The sequence below is a fragment of the Anomaloglossus baeobatrachus genome, chromosome 3, assembly GCF_048569485.1.
Source record: "Anomaloglossus baeobatrachus isolate aAnoBae1 chromosome 3, aAnoBae1.hap1, whole genome shotgun sequence".
Lineage (NCBI taxonomy): Eukaryota > Metazoa > Chordata > Amphibia > Anura > Aromobatidae > Anomaloglossus > Anomaloglossus baeobatrachus.
Window position 1 is genome coordinate 179521111 of NC_134355.1, and position 26674 is coordinate 179547784.

General features: G+C 45.8%; 1 protein-coding gene across 1 annotated transcript in view; it reads left to right on the forward strand.

The window, feature by feature from the left end:
• Nucleotides 1–26674, forward strand: part of KIF26B (kinesin family member 26B) — a 585415-nt gene that overhangs the window by 545702 nt on the left and 13039 nt on the right. The gene's annotated exons all lie outside the window — the stretch shown is intronic.

The following is a 26674-nucleotide window of genomic DNA, read 5'->3' on the forward strand; positions in this document are numbered from 1 at the left end:
CAATATTTTCTATTTGTCCACATAAAAATCAGCCACAAACTTTTATTTGGTGGTAGAGTAGCTTAGTGGTTTGATTACCATAACTGCTTTACACTTCTGTGTCTGAGGGTATTAGTTCTATCTGTGCAATGGTTGTGTGTCTCTCCAATAATATACTAATGGCTTCATTGTATTTTGGTAGAATTGCTCATGGGTGCAATTCTTGTGCTGCATCTTCCATTGAATACATAGTATAGAGTATTGTGAAATGTATATCTCCGAACAAGGCCATTAGCATATGCCACCCAAAATCCCCAGTGTTAAAAGTATAGCACTCACTATATGTTTTTTGAGTGACCAATTGTTTAGGAAAACACAGTGAACAGTTTGGTTCTATACTCGTATGACATCTATGACAGGGGCGGAAAAGACACTCTTTTAAGAGACAAAAGGCGTTATGTGCATCAGCTCACATACAGGCTTAACATATGACAATGACTGTACAGTGATGTTATTATACACATACTAATTCAAGGATTATGTTACATAGGACATAAATGGTACTGTAATATAGTCATCAGCCCTTTACCCTTTGCATGAATCAGCTGCTAGAACATTGATGCTGTTGACACCACCAGGAGAGAAATTGATTCGAGGAGCAGCTGGGAACCATAAAATGATAGCTGTATGCTATATTAGTAATCAATAGCGCACAAAAAGGGTATGAGAAAATGGCCTTGGATATAATTAAGCAATACAATTGATTGCATTGGTTGTAAGATACTGTACTGTGCTTGCATTACGCTAGGTCATTTTTCTTTTGCAAGCTGATAGACTACAGTACTACATAACTTCAGTGGAAATCCATATGGCTCTGAGCCATCACATATTTGTTTGCTGTGATAGAAAAAGATACGTAGTTTTAGAGTTATAAGGCCATTTTATTTCTGGAAAATATATCACTACTATAGTTTATATAAACGTTATTGTATATCAGTATGACCTCTAGATTTCAATAGATGGTAATACAAAAAAGAAACTCTTTTGTCGCACATCTGCCTACATCTACGCTGACCCCTCACAGCTACTCTTAAGCAGTAAGGAGGGCAGACTACACAGGCAGACTGCGGTATACCTACCTTCATAAAACCCCTGCCAGGAAAAGGTCAAAAACTATTGAAAATAAGGGGTTTAGCAGGACGTTTAACAAAAGTGATTTATAAGACACAGCTTAGTGTTAAATTATTTAACTATGAAACATCGGAAACGTAAGAAACCTGACCCTTGATGCTTCTGGATTTTTCATGATGATGAATATCTTCTTAATATATTACAGTATATTACATTCTAAGTGCATTTATTACACTTGCAGACTAAATGTAACAGGACCAGGGGAAAAGAAGTTGATAGTATATACATTTCCCCTAGGTTCTTGGCAATACGGTGTCAGCCAATTTGAGAGCAGGGAACTGTGTGTTTTCCCTTCTCCATTGAGACACTCTAGGTGTTGATGATGACTGTGGCCATCACAGGTGAGAGTCCACAAGCTGATGGCTCTGTCTCTGAGCAAAGTGGTTGTTCGGTTAGGATTAGAGATGACCGGACCTGTTGAAGTTTAGTTAGGCGCGTTGAGCTGGACTTTAGATAAAGTTCAGGTTGATTTGACCTGAACCACAGTGGGTCACTAACTGGGCAGTTTGGGTCTCCACCTATATGCAGCCAGCCATAACAAATCACTTCCAGAGGCGGGTGGGTAGGGTTTAACCATTATTGATTTTTTTTTGGTGCACACTACATAAGATCACACTGTTGTTACCCCCAGTCCGATCCGTTCAAACACTCCAAGTGGCTCACACTAGGCTGAGTATCGGGTGTACCTGAGCATCAGCGATGCTTGCATGAGTGTTTTGCATACATAAGGCACCCGAACTCCAAACCCAAACTTTTTTGTAACGTCTGTGTTTGGTATGAACACTGAACCTCAGATTTGCTCATCTTCAGTTAGGAGTAGAGATGAGCGAAATCAAGGTTTGGTGTTCAGTGCTCGTATCAAACTCAGACTTTACAAAAAAATAAGTTTGAGTATGCTCAGTGCTCAGCCCAGTGCGAGCCGCTTGCAGTGTTTGATCGGCTCACACTGGGGGTAACAACAGCATGATAAGATGTAGTGTGCACCCCCCCAAAAAAATTGTAAAAACTCCAAAAGCCCACCCACCTGCCTCTGAAAGTGATCTGTTTATGGCTGGCTGCATGTGGACGGAGACCTGAACTGCCCAATTAGTGACTTCCATTGGGGTTCAGGTCAAGTCCGGGTCCCAACCCAAACCTTTTCAAAACTCCGGCTGCACCTGCTGAGCCAAACGTCTACGAGTCCACTCATCTCTAGTTAGGAGATGTGCACTAAGCCCAGTTCTGGTGAGTCACTTCTTTGGCTGTGTAGGATTTAATTTTATAGCCTTTGTATTTTATTTGCTGTGTTGTGAAACCATGAAACTGGTAAGTGGACAGTTGTACCAAACCTGCCGGGTCTGAACTGTGCCTTGGGGCACCCGAAGTGCCAGTCTATCCCAAAAGGTGGTGAACTCGCAGACAAATTGCTTAATCCTATAGTATATCACAAAAGTGAGTACACCACACATAAAATATTTTATTATATCTTTTCATGGGACAATACTGAAGATATGACACTTTGATACAATGTAAAGTAGTCAGTGTACAGCGTGTATAACAGTGTAAATTTGATGCCCTCTAAATAACTTAACACACAGCCATTAATGCCTAAACTGCTGGCCACAAAAGTGAGTACACCTTTCAGTGAAAATAGCCAATATGTGCCCAATTAGCAATTTTTACTCCACGGTGTCATGTGCTTATTTAGTGTTACAAGATCTCAGGTGTAAATGTGGATCAGGTGTGTTAAATTTGGCGTTATCACACACACTTTCATACTGGTCACTGGAAGTTCAACATTGCAGCTCATGCCAAAAAAATTCACTGAGAATCTGTAAAAAAATTTTTTTTGGTCTACATAAACATTGCCTAGGCTATAAGAAGATTGCCAATACTCTGAAACTGAGCTACAGCACGGTGGCCAAGACCTAAAATGGTTTAATAAGACATGTTCCACTCAGAACAGGCCTAACCATGGTTGACCAAAGAACTTGAGTGCACGTGCACAGCGTCATATCCAGAGGTTGTCTTTCAAAGTAGACGTATGAGTGATGCCAGCATTGCTGCAGAGGTTGAAGGGGTGGGGGAGGTCAGCCTGTCAGTGCTTAGACCATGCAACGCCCACTGCATCAAATTGGTCTGAATGGCTTATTGTCCCAGAAGGAAGCCACTAATAAAAATGATGCACAATAAAGCCCACAAACAGTTTGCTGAAAACAAGCAGACCAATGACATGAATTACTGGAACCATGTCCAGTAGTCTGATGAGACCAAGATAAACCTATTTGGTTCAGATGGTGTCAAGTGTGTGTGGCAGCAACCAGGTGAAGAGTGTTACCAGCTGTGGAGAGCTACAATTCAATGAGGGAACCATGAATGCCAACATGTATGAGGGCATACTGAAGCAGAGTATGATCCACTCTCTTCGGACACTTAGGGTACCTTCACACTTTAGCAATGCAGCAGCGATCCGACCAGCGATCTGACCTGGTCAGGATCGCTGCTGCATCGCTACATGGTCGCTGGTGAGCTGTCAAACAGGCAGATCTCACCAGCGACCAGTGACCAGCCCCCAGCCAGCAGCGACGTGCAAGCGATGCTGCGCTTGCATGGAGCCGGCGTCTGGAAGCTGCGGACACTGGTAACTAAGGTAAACATCGGGTATGGTTACCCGATGTTTACCTTAGTTACCAGCTCACACCGCTTAAGGGCTCCGCCACACATCCGTGAAAACCACGTCCGTGTAAAACGGGCCGTTTTTCGGGTCCGTTTTCCGTTTTTTAGGTCCGTTTTTATGGTATGTGTGGCCTGCGTGTGTATCCCGTATGCTAGCCGTATGTGCGTGTGGAATGTCCGTGTGTGCGTGAGTGAAATAACTGACATGTGTATGTGTTGTCCGTGTGAAATGTACGTGTGTGATGCAAAATGTCGTTACTACATTTCGGAAGACAGAGTAGCGGGATGAGAATGAACTCGGGTGAACTTCACCCGACTTCATAGTCATGCTGCGGCTCTGTCTGTGTGCTGTGTACTGATTAGCGGTCACCTGTGAAGGATTCACCGGTGACCGCTAATCCCCCGAGTGACTGAAGTGTCCCCCCCTCTCTCATACTCACCGTTCCCCGATCACCGGCGCTGCACGGCGTTCACACTGCTTCGGCGGCTTTTTCTAATTTGAAAAAGCCGGCCGCTCATTAATCAATCTCGTATTCCCTGCTTTACCCGCCCACCGGCGCCTGTGATTGGTTGCAGTGAGACACGCCCACCACGCTGAGTGACAGCTGTCTCACTGCACCCAATCACAGCAGCCGGTGGGCGTGTCTATACTGTGCATTAAAATAAATAAATAAATAATTAAAAAAACCGGCATGCGGTCCCCCCCCCATTTTAATACCAGCCAGATAAAGCCATACGGCTGAAGGCTGGTATTCTCAGGATGGGGAGCTCCACGTTATGGGGAGCCCCCCACCCTAACAATATCAGTCAGCAGCCGCCCAGAATTGCTGCATACATTATATGCGACAGTTCTGGGGCTGTACCCGGCTCTTCCCGATTTACCCTGGTGCGTTGGCAAATCGGGGTAATAAGGAGTTATTGGCAGCCCATAGCTGCCAATAAGTCCTAGATTAATCATGTCAGGCGTCTATGAGACACCTTCCATGATTAATCTGTAAGTGACAGTAAAAAAACACACACACCCGAAAAATCCTTTATTAGAAATAAAAAACACAAACAAATTCCCTCATTACCAATTTATTAACCCCGACAAACCCTCCATGTCCGGCGTACTCCACGGACCTCCAGCGTCGCGTCCAGCTCTGCTGCATGGAGGTGACAGGAGCAGCAGAAGACACCGCCGCTCCGGTCACCTCCACGCAGCTAATGAGATGAGTAGCGCGATCAGCTGCTGTCACTGAGGTTACCCGCGGCCACCGCTGGATCCAGCGGTGGCCGCGAGTTACCTGACTGGACCCGATTGGTTACCCGATGTTTACCTTGGTTACAGCTTACCGCAGGCTGTCAGATGCCGGCTGCTGCTCCCTGCACATTCAGGATTGTTGCTCTCTCGCTGTCACACACAGCCATGTGTGCTTATCAGCGGGAGAGCAACATTAAAAAAACGAACCAGGGCTGTATGTAACGAGCAGCGATCTCACAGCAGGGGCCAGATCGCTGATCAGTGTCACACACAGCGAGATCGCTAATGAGGTCACAAAAAACGTGACTCAGCAGCGATCTCAGTAGCGATCTCGCTGTGTGTGAAGTACCCCTTAGCCGCAGGACATTTTTCCAACATGATAACAATCCCAAACACACCTTCAAAATGACCACTGCCTTGCTAAAGAAACTGAGGGTAAAGGTCCTATACTGGCCAAGCATGCCTCCAGTCCTAAATCCTATTGAACATTTGTAGGGCATCTCAAACGGAAGATGATGTCATGGAAGAGGATTCCAGTGGCTCCTGTGAAGCTCTAGTGTACTCCATGCCCAAGAGAGTTAAAGGGAACCTGATAGGTGCAATATACACCCAGAACCACAAGCAGTTCTGGGTGCATTTTGCTAATCTCTACCTAAACGTCTCTGCATACACTAGCATAGATAAAGGGATCTTTAGGAGTACTTCACACACAGCGAGATCGCTACTGAGATCGCTGCTGAGCCACGTTTTTTGTGACGCAGCAGTGACCTCATTAGCGATCTCGCTGTGTGTGACACTGAGCAGCGATCTGGCCCCTGCTGAGAGATAGCTGCTCGTTACACACAGCCCAGGTTCGTTTTTTTATTGTTGCTCTCCCGCTGATAAGCACACATCGCTGTGTGTGACAGCGAGAGAGCAACAATCCTGAATGTGCAGGGAGCAGGAGCCGGCGTCTGACAGCCTGCGGTAAGCTGTAACCAAGGTAAACATCGGGTAACCAAGGTGGTTACCCGTTATTTACGTTCGTTACCAGCCTCCGCAGCTCTCACGCTGCCAGTGCCGGCTCCTGCTCCCTGCACACACTAAGCTAAGCGGTGAGCGCTGGTAACTAAGGTAAACATCGGGTAACCATACCCGATGTTTACCTTAGTTACCGGTGTCCGCAGCTTCCAGACACCGGCTCCGTGCAAGCGCAGCGTCGCTTGCACGTCGCTGCTGGCTGGGGGCTGGTCACTGGTCGCTGGTGAGATCTGCCTGTTTGACTGCTCACCAGCGACCATGTAGCGACGCAGCAGCGATCCTGATCAGGTCAGATCGCTGGTGGGATCGCTGCTGCGTCGCTAAAGTGTGACGGTACCCTTAGAAAAGGTATTTCTAAAGATCTTTTATCTTAATTTAATGTGCGCTGGGACCTTCAAATCAGTGCATATCTCTCACATCTCCTCTGGGACCAACTCCTGCTACTGCCACCAATCACCACTGTATTCATACTGTAGCACTGGTGATGGTGGAGAAGCTCTGGGCAGCGCAGGCTCTGTTCAGCCACTAAGATTAGGGTAGCTGGCTCTTGTAGCACCCTCCAGTCTGTCAGGGTAGGTGTGTCTACTGTCCAGCTATCAGGTCACTTCTTCAGCCAATTAGAAAGCACTGCACCCTACTAAAGCTCTCAGCATATTGCTGGAAGTTACTAGATGGAACCTTGTTCTCCTGTGGTTCAGTCCCTGTTTTGTGTATTTGTTTCCAGGTTTGACCTTCAACCTTTTACTGATTTCTCTTTGCTTCTTTTGATTTTGTACCTTCTCTGTGCTACTGGTTCTGACCTGGCCACCTGTACAGTCTTGCAAGCCTGCACTACTTACCAGCAGCTACCTCCAAGGCCCCGGGCCAGGACCCCTGCATAAGTCTTGATCCCCGTACAGACGTTAAAAAGTGAAGGACAGGACAACCGTTGGGTTCTACTAAACAGAGTGGTTTGCACTAAGCCTGTTGGTGGTGTAGTATGCCCCCAGCCTTTCCTAGTGTTGTATATGCCCCCAGTCCTCCCCAGTGCTGTATATGCCCAAGTCCTACTCAGTGATGTATATGCCCCATCCTTCCCCAGTTCTGTATATACCCCTAGCTCTTCCCAGTGCTGTATATATTCTCAGCTCTCTCCAATGCTGTATATGCCCCCCAGCCTCCTCAGTGATGTATTTGCCCCAAGCTGTCCCCAGTGATGTATATGCCCCTAGCCCTACTCAATGATGTGTATGTTCCATCTCTCCCTAGTGATGTATATGCTCTCAGAACTCCCCAGTGATGTATATCCCCTCAGTCCTCCCTAGTGGTGTATATGTCCTCAGCATCTCCTGTTATGTATGTACCCCAGTGTTTCCTGTGATGTATATGCCCCAACCCCTCCTGTAATATCTAAGCTTCACTGTCTCCTGTGATGTACATACACCCAACATCTCCTGTGAGGTATATGCCTCAGCCCCCTCCTGTGATGTATATGCCCCAGTCCTCTCCTTTAATATATATGCCCTCAGTGTCTGCTGTGATGTATGTATGCCCCAACATCTTCTGTGATGTATATGCCCCAGCTCAATCATGTGATTATATGCCCCAGCATCTCCTGTGATGTATATGCCCCCGGTGTCTCCTGTGATGTATATGCCTCAGCACCCTCCTTAGATGTATATGCCCCAGCCCCTTCCTGTGATGTATATGCCCCTACCCTATTGTCTCCTGTGATGTATATATGCCCCAGCATCTCCTGTGATGTATATATGCCCCCGGTGTCTCGTGTGATTTATATAGCACAATGCCTCCTGTGATGTACATGCTGCAACATCTCTTTATTATGATTATTATTATTATTATTTATTATTATAGCGCCATCAATTCCATGGCGCTTTACATGTGAAAGGGGTATACATAATAGGGACAAGTAAAATATTCATAAACAATAGAAGGCACAGACTGGTACAGGAGGATAGATGTCCCTGTCCGTGAGGGCTCACTGTCTACAAGGGATAGGTGAGGATACAGTAGGTTAGGGTAGAGCTGGTTGTGCGGTGCTGTATCAGACTGAGGGTTACGGCAGGCTGTATTCTTGTCGGAAGAAGTGGGTCATCAGATTCCTTTTGAAGCTTGTCAAGGTAGGTGAGAGTCTGATGTGTTGTGGCAGAGCATTCCAGAGTATGGGGGAGGCACGGGAGAAATCTTGGATGCGATGGTGGGAAGAGGAGATGAGAGGGGAGTAGAGAAGGAGATCTTGTGAGGATCGAAGGTTACATGCAGGTAAGTAGCGGAAGACTAGGTCGAAGATGTAGGGAGGAGACAGGTTGTGGATGGCCTTGTAGGTCATGGTTAGGGTTTTGAACCGGAGTCGTTGGGCAATGGGAAGCCAGTGAAGGGATTGGCAGAGAAGAGAGGTCGGGGAGTAGCGGGGGGACAGGTGGATTAGCTGGGCATCATAGTTCAGAATAGATTGTAGGGGTGCGAGACTGTTAGAAGGGAGGCCACAGAGCAGGAGGTTGCAATAATCCAAGCGGGAGATAATAAGGGCATGTACTAGGGTGTTTGCAGCTTCTTGGGAAAGGAATGTTCAGATCTGTGAAATATTTTTGAGTTGGAGGCGGCAGGAGGTGAAGAGGGCTTGGATGTGTGGCTTGAAAGAGAGATCAGAGTCTAGGAATACTCCCAGGCAGCGAGCACATGGGACCGGGGAGACTGGGCAGCCATTGACATTGATGGATATGTCAGGTGGGGGAGTTGAGTGATGGCAGGGAAAGACAATGAATTCTGTTTTGTTCATGTTCAATTTAAAGAATCGAACAGAGAAAAAGGATGAAATAACAGACAGACATTGTGGGATTCTGGTTAGTAGGGAGGTGATGTCAGGTCCAGAGAGGTAGATGTGTGTATCATCAGTGTAGAGATGATACTGAAAGCCGTGGGACTCTATGAGCTGTCCCAGGCCAAGGGTGTAAATGGAGAACAGCAGGGGTCCAATAACTGAACCTTGGGGGACACCGACAGTTAGGGGGCGAGATGAGGAAGTGGTGTGAGAGTGGGAGACGCTGAAAGTTCGGTCGGTTAAGTATGAGGAGATCCAAGATAGTGCCAAGTCTGTGATGCCCAGAGATGAGAGAATTTGTAGTAGAAGGGAGTGGTCTACTGTGTCAAAGGCAGAGGACAGGTCCAGAAGGAGGAGGACAAAGTAGTGTCACTTGGCTTTGGCGGTTAGTAGGTCGTTAGTGACTTTGGTTAGGGCAGTTTCAGTGGAATGATGGGGTCGGAAGCCAGATTGTAATCTGTCAAAGAGGGAGCAGGAAGAGAGGTATAAGGACAGTTCAAGATGGACATGCTGTTCCAGTAGTTTTGAGGCATAGGGGAGAAGTGATATGGGGCGATAGTTTGACACAGAGGAAGGATCAAGGGAGGGCCTTTTGAGGATGGGTGTGATGGAGGCATGTTTAAAGCATGAAGGGAATACACCAGTTGTTAGTGATAGGTTGAAGAGATGGGTTAGGGTTGGGATGAAGACTGTGGTTAGATTGGGGATGAGGTGGGATGGGAGTGGATCAAGCAGGCAGGTTTGAGATGTGATCTTGAGAGTAGAGTGGAAAGATGATCTTCTGTCATGGTGGAGAAGCTGGATTTGGAGGAAGAAGGCTGAGTAGCTATGATGAGGGGCTGTGGTGATTGTGGGCCAAAGCTTGCTCTGATGTTGTCAATCTTCTGCTTGAAGAAAGAGGCAAAGTCTTCAGATGAGATGAGAGGAGAGGGAGGTGGTGCTGGAGGACGGAGGAGAGAATTGAAAGTGTTGAATAGCTGTTTAGGGTTGTGGAATAGAGAGGATATGAGAGATGAGAAGTAGGTTTGTTTTGCAGCAGTGAGTGCAGAATTGAAAGTGGTGAGAGCCTGTTTGTATGTAATGAAGTGTTCAGTGGAATGAGACCTCTTCCATCTGCGCTCAGCAATTTTGGAAGCCCGTCTCAATTCTTTAGTCTGGTTAGTGTGCCAGGGTTGCCTGTTGATTGTGCAGGTTTTGGTGTGTGTGAGAGGGGCAGCTGATTCGAGAGCTGCAGAGATGATGGTGTTGTATAAAGTGGCAGCATCATCTGTATCGTGTGAAGAGGCAATGTCTGCAAGAGGGAAAAGAGACTGAGAAAGTGAGGGTAAGTTAAGGTGATTGAGATTTCTGCGGGGGTGTGAAGATTTTTGGAAGGGGGGTTGTGTACATAGAGAAGAGAGGGAAGAGAATGTGAGTAGGTTGTGGTCAGATAGGGGGAGAGACAAGTTAGAGAGGGTAGATGTGATGCTTGTGCCCCCAGCCCCTCCTACGATGTATATGCCCCCAGCATCTCCTATGATGTATATGCCCCCACCGTCTCCCCTGATGTATATGTGACCCAGTGATTCCTGTGATGTATATATGCCCCCAGTGACTCCTGTGATGTACATATACCTCAGTATCTCCTATGATGTATATGCCCTAGCATCTTCTGTGATATGTATGTCTCAGCATCTCCTGTGATGTATATACAGCATTTCCAGTGCCTCCTATGTGATGTGTATATAAAGCAGTCCCAAAATCTCATATGTGATATATACATATGCTTTACAAAACTTATTGTCACAAAGAGTTGATTGCGCTCCAGACCGATGCAAACCTGGGAAAGCAGTTGTGACAAGCAACATGATCAGTGTCACCAAACATCACAGCCGCACCAAGGAGAAGCAGCTCCAGCCACCACATTTGGGGTAAGTTAATTGCGTGACCAAATATAGCAGGGTAGTTTTCATGTTGATAATTTTGTGCGGCCCCGAATGATGGAAAAAGTATACAAATGGCCTTTAGCAGAAAAAAAGTTCCCCGCCTGCGGTGTAAGGTGAAAAAACTTCAAGGGGTATGAATACTTATTCAATGCACTGTTTCACAGGAAGCCATAGTTTTTTTAATTAGCTAAATTATATTTGAATAAATTACTAGAAATAATTTTAATTGTGCATTATTTTTACTTTCTTGTGCAGTTGTGCCCAGTATTGTATTGTACTTATCTATATCGTACACAATGGAACACTATGATGCGGTAGTATGAGTCCTCTGTGAAGAGAAGTATTCTTATCTTATCTTTTGGTTTCAACGCAATTTCACAGTGCGATAGCAAGAGATCTCAGGGGTTGGAATTAGTTCAGTTATGAGTTGATGCCCTGTGGCAAAATGACAGGAAAGAATCAAATGCAACAACTCCCACTGCCCATCCTTTTCCAAATGGGATTTGTTTTCATTATGGCAAATCATAAAAAGGGCAAGTAGTTTAGGAGAAGAGATCACAATCTCCTTATTGGTGTTCAGCACTCCTGAGCCCTGTATACTGCGCTCCACAATTCATAGTGCTTCCAAGATTATGTCAGTGCAGATACGCTCATCTTGGGTCAGGCAACCTTGTCCGGCTTATTTATGGTCGTTGTGACCAGAAACATTTCTGACATAAATGATCACCATATATCAGTAGATGGAGACTTGCAGTGACACTGGAGGGTCATTGTGAAGCTTTAAATCAGTGATAACCCCTTAGAAGCCAACATCATTCACCATATTTCTGTGTATATATAATCACACATATATTGATCTTCTGTAAGTGTTTTATTACATTAACTTGTGGAAAAAAAGGACTAAATATATCACTGATCAAGATATCAATTGCAATTTTAGCAGGTAAATCCATATCTTATGATAGTCCACCCTACTGCAAAACCGGGAGCATCATTTGGTTGTATTGAATTAGACAAGATGTGTGTACATTGAATTGCAATGTAAGGGCTCCTGTTTGTGGATGCGCTGGATGTCAGCAAATACACTAGTATCTTTAGCCATGCACTCGGGGACTGGATTACTGCAGAACATAAATTACAAAATGTTAGAACACCCTGCAATATCTCACACCTCTCCTTCAATCCATTCCTCTAATGTCAGCACAATGTTTCAGTCTACAAGTTAGATCCATACCTCTTTCTTTTTTCTCAAAATCAGCTGGCTAAGATCTGCTACATAATAAATCTATGGACAACTTGATTGCATTATTGTAGAGGCTTCTCTTTACTGAACCTTCTACCCATTACTTCTTTAACACCCCCCACCTCACATTTTCCAGATCCCCTCACACAAACAGACAAAACATCATTTTGGATTAATTTGGCCAAATCGGCCTATATTATAACACAAAAGATAAGGTGAAGAAGTTCTTAGAGCTCCAAAGGCTTCCGGAAACCACTCTTAGTAAATGACAACCATCCAGCTTTACCCACAGCCGCAACCGCAGGCTCGGGGGCACTTCTGTTGCCTGAAAGACATTAACCTACATCACCGACTCCCGGGGAACCCCACCCTAAAGAGCCCCAAATGCCACCAGGCAATTAATCAAATTCCGAATCAAGCGTGGGTTACCATCCACCAGATGTACAACCTCGCCAACAACAATTTTACAAGCAACTCCAAGAATCCACTCTCCACAGCCGAAATGACCAGATGACCCCCACTTTTATTTTTCTTTTTGCTCCAAGAGTGGAAGGGCGGGACCTTCACCAGTGGTGCCTTTGTAGACCTCACCCTTTTCCTCAGCCTATACACCCCCCCTACTAAGGGGTACTTTACACATTGTGACATCGCTACCATTACCATAGCACCCGCCCCCGTGGCACAACCGATATGTGGTGAATGCTGCAGCTTCACATGCACATACCTGCTCGGCGACGTCGCTGTAACTGCCGAACTATCCCTCCTTCAAGGGGGAGGTGCGTTCGGCATCACAGCGACGTCACCGCGACGTTACTAATCGGCCGGCCAATAGAAGCAGAGGGGTGGAGATGAGTGGGACATAACATCCCGCCCACCTTCTGTTACGTCACCACCGGAGTCCGCTCCATCGATATCTGCACCGATCGCCAGGCGACGCCGTGTTCCTGCCGTGGATGGTGCTGGTGATGGGAGAGGAGTCAATGCCAGCGGCGCCGGTGGGCGCAGGCTCCGTTCATCCACTGGTCTGGGTTTCCTGGGGATCTGCAGTGCCACTGGCTGACTGTAGGTGGCGGGTGTCTCCCAGCTGAGGTACCATCATTCAGCTACAGCCTATGGGAAGATACCACACCCTTTTTAATTCCCCTCCTGTCTGCTGACCTCTGCCAGAGATAGTTCTGAGAATTCTGGCTCCTGTTTCGTCCTGTGATTTCGTGTGCTGATTACCGCTTGTTTCCTGACTACCCTCCTGCCTGCTGTTTTTGTACCTCGCTGTCCAATCCGATTTTGACCTCTGCTTGTTTCTGATTACGTCTTTGCTTGCCGATTCTGTCCCTGTTCCGCAATTCCTGGTTTGACCCTGCCTGACGACTACTCTCTCATACTGCAGCCTTCCACAGGTAGTGATCTCCAGGGCCCTGTGTAATTCCAAATCCCTGAATAGGGATTAAAAGGTTTCAGGGTTCTGGGGGTCCTGCTTGGCGAGTGGCTTCCCTCTAGCCTGTCCATTACAGCCCGTCTGAGTCTGTGGATCCAGGCAGGCGTTACACCTTCTCCCTTCCGCATTGCCGTTGGGACGCTGGTAAGGAGATGTTTGTTGTTCCTGCGGGTTTACACACAGCGATGTTGGGGCTCCCAATTTAAAGTGGGGCTCTCAATTTAAATTTCCTATCATTATGTCTTTGGAGTGAGAGTATAAACCCACACAAACACAGGGAGAACATACAAAATCCTTGCAGATGCTGTCCTTGGCAACATTTGAGCACAGGGTCCTAGTGCTGCAAAGCAACATTGCTAACCACTATACTGAGCTACGAGGAGCTGCTGATAAGTCTTTGGCTTTACCCAGAAAGAAATTAGGTAGGATGATGAAACTTTACATTTATTCCACATACTCTCCACTGATGTTAACACACTTCTTACATCGGTATTCCAAGTTCTATAAACCTAGCAAAAAGAAGAATTTTGGTTGTGTCTCAAACCAGGCATCCGTATCAGCAATGGCATCAGAAATGGTGGGAAATTTGGTACCCTTGAGGTGTTTCCTCAGGTTTGGAAACAGATGATAGAGGGAGCTAGATCTGGTGAATAAGATGGGTGATCAATCAGCTGGAAACCCAGCTCTGCCAATTTTGCCGTGTTCGCTTGTGCAGTGTGAGCGGAGGCGTTGTCTTGCAGGAACAAGATTCCTTTAGACAGCTTGCTGTGCCTTTTCGCCTTCAGAGCTGCTTTCAATTGGTCCAAAAGTTGAATGTAATACCTTGCATTGATGGTGGAACCCTTTTGAAGGTAGTCCACTAGCAGAACACCTTCCTTAACCCAGAACACGGACGCCATCACCTTAGTGGCTGATTTTTGCCCCCTAAACTTCTTTGGACAAGGAGAACCACTGTGCCTCCACTCTTTTGACTGCTCCTTGTTTTCAGGGCCATACAAATAAATACAGGTCTCATCTATAGTGACCAGTCAATCCAGGAAGTTCCTGTGAGTCCGGAAACGCTGACAAATGGACCGTGAAGTTTTAACTCGCATGCTTCTCTGATCTGTTGTCAAACATTTGGTGACCCACTTTGCAGATAGCTTCCTCATGTCGAAATGTTCACAAACATGTTAATGGGAAATCCCCATGATGTCTGCTATTGCTTTATCTGAAATTCGTTGATTCTCCAGTATGAGGTTGTACACAGCATCGATGATTTCTGGAACAACAACCGCTCTCGGTCGTCCAGGGCGTTCCTCATCATTGGTGCTGAAGTGGCCTGTTTTAAATTTGGCAACCCAGTTCTTAACTGTGGAATATGAAGGGCATTGATCCCCCAATATCTGCGACATATCACCAGGAATATCCTTTGCGGACTTTCCTTGCAGAAACAAAAATGTTATCACTCCTCTGCTCTCAGTTGCTGTGAATATCGCATTAGACTCCGCCATTTTATCTTCCCGGGTGCATAGAACACTGTTACCATAAGCAACAAACATAAAATTTTGAAAACATACAGTTAGGGGTGCAGAAATATTTGGACAGTGACACAATTTTCGCAAGTTGGGCTCTGCATGCCACCACATTGGATTTGAAATGAAATCTCTACAACAGAATTCAAGTGCAGATTGTAACGTTTAATTTGAAGGTTTGAACAAAAATATCTGATAGAAATTGTAGGAATTGTACACATTTCTTTACAAACACTCCACATTTTAGGAGGTCAAAAGTAATTGGACAAATAAACCAAACCCAAACAAAATATTTTTATTTTCAATATTTTGTTGCGAATCCTTTGGAGGCAATCACTGCCTTAAGTCTGGAACCCATGGACATCACCAAACGCTGGGTTTCCTCCTTCTTAATGCTTTGCCAGGCCTTTACAGCCGCAGCCTTCAGGTCTTGCTTGTTTGTGGGTCTTTCCGTCTTAAGTCTGGATTTGAGCAAGTGAAATGCATGCTCAATTGGGTTAAGATCTGGTGATTGACTTGGCCATTGCAGAATGTTCCACTTTTTTGCACTCATGAACTCCTGGGTAGCTTTGGCTGTATGCTTGGGGTCATTGTCCATCTGTACTATGAAGCGCCGTCCGATCAACTTTGCGGCATTTGGCTGAATCTGGGCTGAAAGTATATCCCGGTACACTTCAGAATTCATCCGGCTACTCTTGTCTGCTGTTATGTCATCAATAAACACAAGTGACCCAGTACCATTGAAAGCCATGCATGCCCATGCCATCACGTTGCCTCCACCATGTTTTACAGAGGATGTGGTGTGCCTTGGATCATGTGCCGTTCCCTTTCTTCTCCAAACTTTTTTCTTCCCATCATTCTGGTACAGGTTGATCTTTGTCTCATCTGTCCATAGAATACTTTTCCAGAACTGAGCTGGCTTCATGAGGTGTTTTTCAGCAAATTTAATTCTGGCCTGTCTATTTTTGGAATTGATGAATGGTTTGCATCTAGATGTGAACCCTTTGTATTTACTTTCATGGAGTCTTCTCTTTACTGTTGACTTAGAGACAGATACACCTACTTCACTGAGAGTGTTCTGGACTTCAGTTGATGTTGTGAACGGGTTCTACTTCACCAAAGAAAGTATGCGGCGATCATCCACCACTGTTGTCATCCGTGGACACCCAGGCCTTTTTGAGTTCCCAAGCTCACCAGTAAATTCCTTTTTTCTCAGAATGTACCCGACTGTTGATTTTGCTACTCCAAGCATGTCTGCTATCTCTCTGATGGATTTTTTCTTTTTTTTCAGCCTCAGGATGTTCTGCTTCAACTCAATTGAGAGTTCCTTAGACCGCATGTTGTCTGGTCACAGCAACAGCTTCCAAATGCAAAACCACACACCTGTAATCAACCCCAGACCTTTTAACTACTTCATTGATTACAGGTTAACGAAGGAGACGCCTTCAGAGTTAATTGCAGCCCTTAGAGTCCCTTGTCCAATTACTTTTGGTCCCTTGAAAAAGAGGAGGCTATGCATTACAGAGCTATGATTCCTAAACCCTTTCTCCGATTTGGATGTTAAAACTCTCATATTGCAGCTGGGAGTGTGCACTTTCAGCCCATATTATATATATAATTGTATTTCTGAACATGTTTTTGTAAACAGCTAAAATAACAAAACTTGTGTCACTGTCCAAATATTTCTGGACCTAACTGTATATTAGACAAATAAGGCTTTCATGTGATGTAACATTTGTTACCACTGAAACAAAAAAAATCACAAAGCCAAAAACATATCAGCAGCCCCTCGTTTATGCATTTTAAGCTGAATTCACACATCTATTTTTCCAGTATGTGTACTATAGAGTTTTTATTCACATACAAAAATATGAAATGATATATCTACGTTGGATCCAAGTTTAAAACGGAGAGCACACAGATGCCATCTATGCCACATCCATGTGCTGTCTGATAGACACGTAGATGTGTGAATCCAGGCTACTTGCTATCTTTAGGTTGGATGTATCCTTAAATTTTTTTGTGTTTTTTTGGTTGCATTTTTACATAGCATTTTTCAACAACATTTTTGTTCATTTGTTTCAGCAGCGAGATGTTACCTTGAAATCCATAGTGGTATATCAAATGCAGTACATACAATGTGATTTGGTTCGTAGCATTTTTGCTGCTTTTTTTGGGTTAGTGGCATTTTCTTTGGCAATATCAGTGGAAACCTAGGTGATCATGAAAGATATTTTTCACTTAAGGTTTTGTATAATTCTGGGAAAAAGATTTGAAAAGCTCAAGTAAAAAAAGCCACTAAAAATGCTGTAGCAAAATTTTTTTTCCCTAAAACACTCTTGCATTTTAAAATGTGTTGCCAGAAAAATATCTCTGATGGAGCCTTTTAATAGCTTCCGCACATCATGGCTCATCTAAGCCTGACATCTTTGTGGAATATATTAGTGAACAAAAACCTTACAAAAATATCTGCTATTTATGCATGTTAAGGTCAACATTTAAGTGTTGTAGCTGTGTGAATACTTAAATCCATGTTATTAGCAGCTTCTGTAATTGAATTGGAGCAGTAAGTGGAGCTGTGGTGCAGTACAATTATTGATAGCGCTATTTTAATAAATTGTTGAGGTCAGCCGGAGTGCAGCGGTGTGCAGTGTGCATGCTTGACCCGCCACAGCAGGATCTGTAGGGGATTTTATTTTATTGCTGATGAGAATCATAAATCTTTGGTTTGTGGGAAGAACATCTCAGCAAGTTGCAGTGAGGAACGAGAAATTTTTATTATCCTGTAAATGCACAACCTCATATAAGCCGGTCGTGTGTCCCCTAGCAGCAGAATACCACAGCTATAGAAAGATTAAATTGTTTGTCTGAGTTTGTGCCGGGAATTCTCAAACACTTCCTGCACCCTCCTTCTGTTCTCCTAAGTGCCCCCACACAGTGGAGTTAATAGTCTACCTGAGATTAATGTTGGTGATGACAGCTCATCCTGTGTATAGACAGCTTGTTACTGTGACGCTAGCCGTAGACAGATGTTCCAGGGTCAGGTTCCAGAAGAGCTTGTCGTGGATACAAAGAGTTAACAGAGATGTAGTCAGGTAATGGACCAGGGTCAGGATACCAGGAGAGCTCATCGTGGATACAGGGAATATACTGGGGCATAGCCAGATCTTGGGCAAGGGTGAGAATAACAGGTCAGAGCAGGGTCGGACTGGGGTGCCTGGGGCCCACCAGGGGAAATAACTCTAGGGGCCCACCCTACAGCTACATGCAAATATCTATTAGCCACTATCCCCATTATTGTGGAGCGCTGACTGTAAAGCACAGGCGGCTCCTGCACATCTCCTGTGCACACACAATAACTAATGTACAATTACAGTAGTTTGCAGTAAAGGGGATCTTTGGTGACAAGTTATCATCGATCCACAGGTCCGGTAGGTGATAACTTATTGATCGGTGGAACCAGACCAGTGGAAACCGCACCGATCGGAAGAATGAGGAACTTTTATCCCTGACAGGACACTTATATGCCCTTTATACAATGCAGCAGCAGGTGGGATGTGTGACCGCAGCTCCATTCATCCTCTGTGTGGTAGGATGTGTGACCACAGCTCCATTCATCCAAAGTCCATCCAAAGGGGCGGTCAGATAAAAACAAGCCCAGCACTCGCAGCCACTGAGGAATGAATGGATCAGGGGTCGAGTCGGACATGAGCTCCAGTGTACTGGGGATAAAAGTTACAAAATTTGCAAATCCGTTCGGGTCCCATCAATCAGACCCCACTGATGAATAAGTTATCACATGCTGAGGCCATGTTCACACTGTCAGTATTTGGTCAGTATCTTACATCAGTATTTGTAGCCAAAATCAGTAGTGGGTGAAAAATGCAGAAGCAGTGCCCGGCTTTCCATTATACTTTTCCTCTGATTTTACCGCTCCTGGTTTTGGCTTCAAATTCTGAGGTAAATAACTCCCCAAATACTGTGTGCATGTGGCCTTAGTAAAGGAGATTACTTGTTTTCACTGGAGACCCTCTGTAAGTGCATATGCGCTACAGTGCAATAGTCACAGGACAGCAAGGGGTTAAACGTTCAAATATTGGAAATAAAGAATCTTCCACATATTGATAGAGAGAAAAAGTGACCTCCATACACAACACAATCCACTATACCAAGACCAATAATACCACATACAAGGGATAAATACCGCCACACCGTGACCAGACAACATATTACCACCACATAGTGACCGAATATAATCACATACAAAAGAGAAATACCACCACACCATGACCAGATAACATATTACCACTACATAGTGATCAAACACAACCACATACAAGAGAGTAATACCGCCACACCATATTTGGACCACATAGTAAACAAATATTACCAGATACATGGGAGAAATACCACAACACTATGACCAGACTACCAAATAATACTACATACAAGAGACAAATACCACCAAACCATGACAATACCACATGTTACTACTACACAGTGACGAATACTACAATAAATGATTATGAATAAAAACCACAATACTAATAACATTAATATTACCATCAGTGCCATTATACACAGGAGCTCTGTACGTATATAGTGTCAGAATACAGGTAATACAGTGATCACCGATGACTTTATAAACAGGAGATCTGTATATAGGTAATGAAGTGATCACCAGTGACATTATACACAGGAGTTCTGTATATAGCGTATAGTGTGTGTACATGTAACACACTGACTTACCAGTGATGTCTCTAGCTGAGGTTATTCATCTTTACTTTTCCTCTTCATCCGGTGATGACCACCATCACTTCTTCCTGCCCTGACACAACTCTGCAGAAAATAACACAGTCACCTGTAGCTGATCACTGTCTCACAGGGCACATTCCACACATTTTCCCCAATTTCTACACTACATCAGAATTTTGTTCCCCCATGGAAGACAATATCCTCAAAATTAACCTATATTACAGCAGTAATAATCTCCCCTAATTTGTCCCTACAGTAATTATGCCCCATGTGCCACCATAAACCAATAACGTATGTCCCTCATCCTGGCCCCTTTTATTTAATAATATCTGGGGGAAAAAGTGTAATCAGAAGGGTTGTTAATTGCTTCCTGCACAAAATATCCCCCCCACACTGCTCCTCTCCAAAATAGGGCCACAAAGTGCCCCTTTCCATAATCTACCCCCAAAACTTGCCCTTTCTATAATATTTCTCTGCATAAATTCCCCCCCACTCCTCATTATACTATACTGCCTGTCACAATTCCCTTACTAATTGCCTCATAAGGACCCTCATTTCCCCATAAAGTCCCCCACTGCCCCATAATGTCACTTGTAAAGTAATACCGCTCCTTCCCCACCAAGGCCCCCGTATCTCAAATTACCGTATATACTCGAATATAAGCCAATCCCAGTATAAACCGAGGCCCCTAATATAACAACAAAAAACTTAAACGTATTGGCTCAAGTATAAGCCGAGGGTGGGAAATGCAGCAGCTACTGGTAAATTTCAGAAATAAAAATAGACCCCAATAAAATGTAATGTGCACCCTTGTAGTAATGTCCCCATGTGCTTGTGCTGTGTAGCAACGGGCCCCCCATCCTTGTGCAGTGTAGCAATGGTTCCCCCATCCTTGTGCAGTGTATGAATGGGCCCCCCCATCCTTGTGCAGTGTAGCAATGATCCCCCCATCCTTGTGCCGTGTAGGAACGGGTCCCCCATCTTTGTGCCGTGTCGGAACGGGTCCCCCATCCTTGTGCAGTGTAGCAATGGTCCCCCCATTCCTGTGCCGTGTATGAATGGGCCCCCCATCCTTGTGCACTGTATGAATGGGCCCCCCATCCTTGTGCACTGTATGAATGGGTCCCCATCCTTGTGCACTGTATGAATGCGCCCTCCATCTTTGTGTACTGTATGAATGGGCCCCTCATCCTTGTGCACTGTATGAATGTACCTCCCATCCTTTTGTACTGTATGAATGGGCCCCCCATCCTTGTGCACTGTAGCAATGGGCCCCCCATCCTTGTGTACTGTAGCAATGTGCCCCCCATCCTTGTACACTGTAGCAATGGGCCTCCCCATCTTTGTGCAGTGTGTGACTGGGCCCCCCCAATCCTTGTGCAGTGTGTGAATGGGACACCCATCCTTGTGCACTGTAGCAATGGGCCCCTCATCCTTGTGCACTGTAGCAATGGGCCCCCCATCCTTGTGCACTGTAGCAATGGGCCCCCCATCCTTGTGCACTGTAGCAATGGGCCCCCCATCCTTGTACACTGTAGCAATGGGCCTCCCCATCTTTGTGCAGTGTGTGACTGGGCCCCCCCCATCCTTGTGCAGTGTGTGAATGGGACACCCATCCTTGTGCACTGTAGCAATGGGCCCCTCATCCTTGTGCACTGTAGCAATGGGCCCCCCATCCTTGTGCACTGTAGCAATGGGCCCCCCCATCCTTGTGCAGTGTATGAATTGGCCCCCCATCCTTGTGCAGTGTGTGAATGGGACCCCCCATCCTTGTGCAGTGTGTGAATGGGCCCCCATCCTTGTGCAGTGTATGAAAGGGCCTCCCATCCTTGTGCCGTGTATGAATGGGCCCCATATCCTTGTGCCGTGTATGAATGGGCCCCCCATCCTTGTGCCCTGTATGAATAGGCCCCCCATCCTTGTGCACTGTATGAATAGGCCCCCCATCCTTGTGCAGTGTATGACTAGGCCCCCCCATCCTTGTGCAGTGTGTGACTGGGCCCCCCCATCCTTGTGCAGTGTAGCAATGGTCCCCCTATCCTTGTGCCATTTAGGAATGGGCCCCCCATCCTTGTGCCGTGTATGAATGGGCCCCCCATCCTTGTGCACTGTATGAATGGGCCCCCCATCGTTGTGCACTGTATGAATGGGCCCCCCCATCCTTGTGCACTGTATGAATTGGCCCCCCATCCTTGTGTAGTGTATGACTGGGCACCCCTTCCTTGTGCAGTGTAGCAATGGTCCCCCCATCCTTGTGCCATTTAGGAACGGGTCCCCCATCTTTGTGCCGTGTAGGAACGGGTCCCCCATCCTTGTGCCATGTAGGAACGGGTCCCCCATCCTTGTGCCGTGTAGGAACGGGTCCCCCATCCTTGTGCAGTGTATGAATAGGCCCCCCATCCTTGTGCAGTGTATGAATGGGCCCCACATCCTTGTGCAGTGTATGAATGGGCCCCCCAATCCTTGTGCCATGTAGGAACGGGCCCCCCATCCTTGTGCAGTGTATGAATGGGCCCCCCTATCCTTGTGCAGTGTGTGAATGGGCCCCCCCATCCTTGTGCAGTGTATGAATTGGCCCGCCCATCCTTGTACAGTGTATGAATGGCCCCCCATCCTTTCGTAATATCCTCATTCCAGTCCCTTCATGTCCTCTATTATGCCGTTGTTCACACACACACACACGTTATTCTCACCTGTCCTCCGTTCCTGCGGTGTCCTTACCTTATCAGTTCGCAGGCTCATAGACCCCTCCATGATCTCATCCTATGCATGGAACCACCGCCGCAGGATGCCATCATGGTTTTACTGCATTTAAATGCTTTGCAGCACCATAAAGCATTTAACTGCAGTAAAACCATGAAGTCACCTGTAGCGGCGGCTCTGTGCAGCGGGCGGGTCACTGAGGGATCTGTGTCCTGCGGTCTGGAGGAAGCAGCTGGAGGCACCGCGGGAACGAGGATGAGAGGTGAGAATATATACTTTTTTTTCTTCGGCTCCTCCTGAGCGCTTACCGGCAACCCTGCACGTCCTCTTCTCTGCTGCTCCGGCGGCAGTGTGATGACGGCCGCTGTGTCGGTGCAGGGCTGAGCAGCTCCTCCGCCTCAGTCCTGACACTGGCCGCACTGTTCAAATGTACGCGCGTCTGAAAGATGCGCGTACATTTGAATAGCGGCACGGTCTCCAGGACAGGTCTGTGACTTCCGCAGTGCAGGGCCTACGGTGATATCACATGTCTGTGATGTCACTATAGGTCCTTCTGCAGCCGCGGAAACTGCAGCAATAATACAGAACTCGTGCTATCGCTGCAGTTTGTGATTGAAAGGCTGGGGGTCTCAGAGCATGGCAGGGGGGGCCATCAGAGCGTGGGGGCCCTGCCCAGTCTGTCGCACATTTCGCCGGCCCTGAGAAACCAGCGGCCCCGCGGCGCTATACACTGCCCCGCACTATATAAGGCACAGGGGCCCACTGAGGGCCCGGGGCCTACCGGGGGATTCCTCGCTACCCCGGCGGGCCAGACCGACCCTGGCTCAGAGTGCATCACAAAAAAAGCAGCAATCCAAGAGAGTAGTCAAAAGGCAATTCCAAGGTCAAGTCAGCAAAGGATCAGAACAACAGACTAGAGATACACACTCCACAGAGTTAGCTAAGACTGCCAACGGCTGACCACAGTCACCCAGCTAAATAGGCAGATAATTAACCTAAACATGCGAAAACTGGCAAACTTAGCCAGATTGGGCAGCTGGGCTGTAACTCACAATAGAGGCAGTCCAGCACGCCCCTGCACTGATTGGACGGCTAAATGGTAACTAACAATACTGACAGCCCAGCATGCCCATTAATTTAAAGGGAACCTGTCACCAGATTTGGCGACTATAAGCTGCAGCCACCACCATTGAGCTCTTATATACAGCATTCCAGAATACTGTATAATAGTGCCCAGGTCGCTGTGTAGAACGTAAAAAACACTTTTAGAATATTTACCTAAGGGGCGGTCTGGTCCGATGAGTGTTGCTGCTTTCCGGTCTGTCGCCTCCTCTCTGCGGCAATCGCCATCCTCCTTCTACCTAGCCCAGTGTGGATGACGTGTCTACATCATCCACGCAGGCCGACATTGAGGTCCTGAGCAGGCGCACTTTGATCTACCGTGCTCGGGGCAGATCATAATATTGTAGTGAGCATGTATGGGCAGTCTTTAATCTTTGCAGGACCACAGTGTCAGCCTGTGTGGATACTGTAGATGTCAGGATTCAAATGTAGAGAAGAAGCGGCAGCTCAATCAGATAGTAGGCAAAATTAGTTTATTCTGCAGTTGCAGACATAATCACAAGAACAACGGGCAGCTCATAGTCGCCAAATCTGGTGACGGTTTCCCTTTAATAGGACATCTAAGCTGTCACTCACTGCGTCCCTAAGACACTGTGAGTGGTGAAATCGTGACAATTACTAAATGAATACAGACATTGGAAGATGATGCATTATATACATCAGAGTCCCTTCAGAACTTATAAAAGTTTTCTTTTTTTATGTAAAATCAGTCTAGAGTCAAAATGTAATTATACATTTGTAAAAATTGTAATCTCTTTCCCAGTGGAGCAACTTGAAGCTTTGAACTCCCATTGCAAAATTTCCAAAAGGGTCACAATAATCACTGGTCTGTAAAGTTACTGTTATGCACATAAGTATTCCAACACGGGTAAAAGTGAAATTTAGGCTTATCTCAATGCAGCAGCACCTGTACCTTACTGGTTTACAGACTAATATCCCAACCTGCACAGCCCCTAATGGCTCCTGCACAGGCTGGAATAACCCTAGTTGCAAACCTAGAAACCACAACAAGAACATGTCTGCCTAAAAGGCTGTCAACTTGTTCTTTGTATCTCCAAAGGAACCAGAGGAGAGGTTGATATGCACTATATACCAAGATAGGAAAAGCGTGATGAGATAGGCAGGGACCCTAAGTAAGGAAACATAGACCATGTGCACAAGTGAAATGGTGAAATAGCAAATGCAAGCTGGGGTATGTTCCTACAACCTAACAGCAAACAGTGATGAAACACAGAGCAAATTCTATACTGGTCTCTGTAACAGAAGCAAAAATCACTAGCAGCAAGGCTAGAACTCTTGAGCAGAATTCACATAGGATATAGTCACCATAAAAGGCTAGTATAAGGAGAGTATAAATGGTCCCACCCAGGTTGTGATAGGACACAGAAAATGAGCAAGTGAGAACATCTGATAACCGCAAACCAAAAGGAAAGAAAACAAGGTAAAAGACCATCAGCCTCTGGACAGGGACTGACCAGGCTGTGGCTCAACAGGGAAAGAAACCGACCACACAGCACAAGCTCACCCGATTGAAACACGAGGCATGACAGGTAGTTTGTCAGAAGGGTTTTGCTATGTAATTTAACAGCAGAATGGTGTAGGATAGAGACCTCGATTCCAGCAATATATCACATTCTGGGTCCAGCAATTATGATAGAGTCACAGTTTACTCTGTTGCAGATGTAGGTTTGTTTAGCTGTTGATCTGTGTATACCCTCATCCAAAACACAGTTTTCTGTGTATATTGTACAGTGACAGAGAGCCGCTAATCAGTGCTGGGGATGTGTTTGAACTAGGATGCATAAGACCAGTTGTCCTGTAATAATAATCTTTTGCTGCTAAAACACCAAATCTTTTAAAACAGCAAAAACCTGCTAACAGTTTCCCATATGTCTTTCAGAGATGGTCAATTTTCACTTTTGCGCTTACTTTTCCCCTTTCTTCCAAAAGTCAAATTTTTTTTAAATATTTTCCAGTTTACATAACCATTTGACGGCCTATTTTTTTGTGGGAGGATTTGTACTTTTGAATAAAAACATTCATGTTTCCATACAATGTTCTGGAAGAGGGAGCAAAAAAATCCAAGTGGGATAGAATGGTAAAAAAATATAATATAATTCCTCCCTCTTATTTTTGTGTTTTGTTTTAATGACAAAAATGGACTTACTGTAACTGGCTTGCCTTGAGTAGGCTCTAGTTATATCCTATTAGGTACTGATCCCGTTCTACGGCCGGGTGATGATTAAGCATCAGGGTGGGACTTTGTGGGTGGGGTCTTTTTTATCTATTCCTTCCCTGGCTGCTTTCCTCCCCTTTATTTGGTGTTATTCACGAGACAGTATCTTCAATAAAATGGCATCGGAATTGGTGGTATACAAACGCGCTGACTCCGGCGCCATTTTATTGAAGAATTCAGCTAAACATGAACATAGCACTGTGCAAGGGTCAGCCAAATTGTTAGATCCCGGCTTGAGACAGAAGGACATGTTCAGCATTACATAATGAATATAGTGAATGAATGAATGAATGAGTGAATGAATGAATGAATGAATGAATAAATGAATGAATGATTAATGATTAATATATATATACTAGCTGTAGTACCCGGGCGTTGCCCGGGATTGTAACTGTCTCTCTCCCAGTCTCTGCATGTGTGTTGCTGTCTGTCTGTCTCTCTCTCTGTCTGTCTCTTTCCTTGTCTGTCTGTGTGTATGTCTCTGTCTGTCTGTTTCTATCTCTCTATATTTGTATCAGTCTATCTGTCTCCATCTCTGTGTCTGTCTCTATGTGTGTGTCTGTCTGTCTCTATCTTTCCCCATCTGTCTCTTTGCCCATCTGTCTCTTTCCAGGGCTGTCTCTTTGCCCGGCTTTCTCTTTGCCCGGCTTTCTCTTTGCCCGGCTGTCTCTTTTCAGGGCTGTCTCTTTCCCGGTCTGTCACTTTCCAGGTCCGTCTCTTTGACCGTCTGTCTCTTTGACCGTCTGTCTCTTTGCCCGTCTGTCTGTGGGATTGTAAACGTGAGTCCTGGATCCTGTCCCTATACTACAGGAGCTGCACCCTACATGACTCT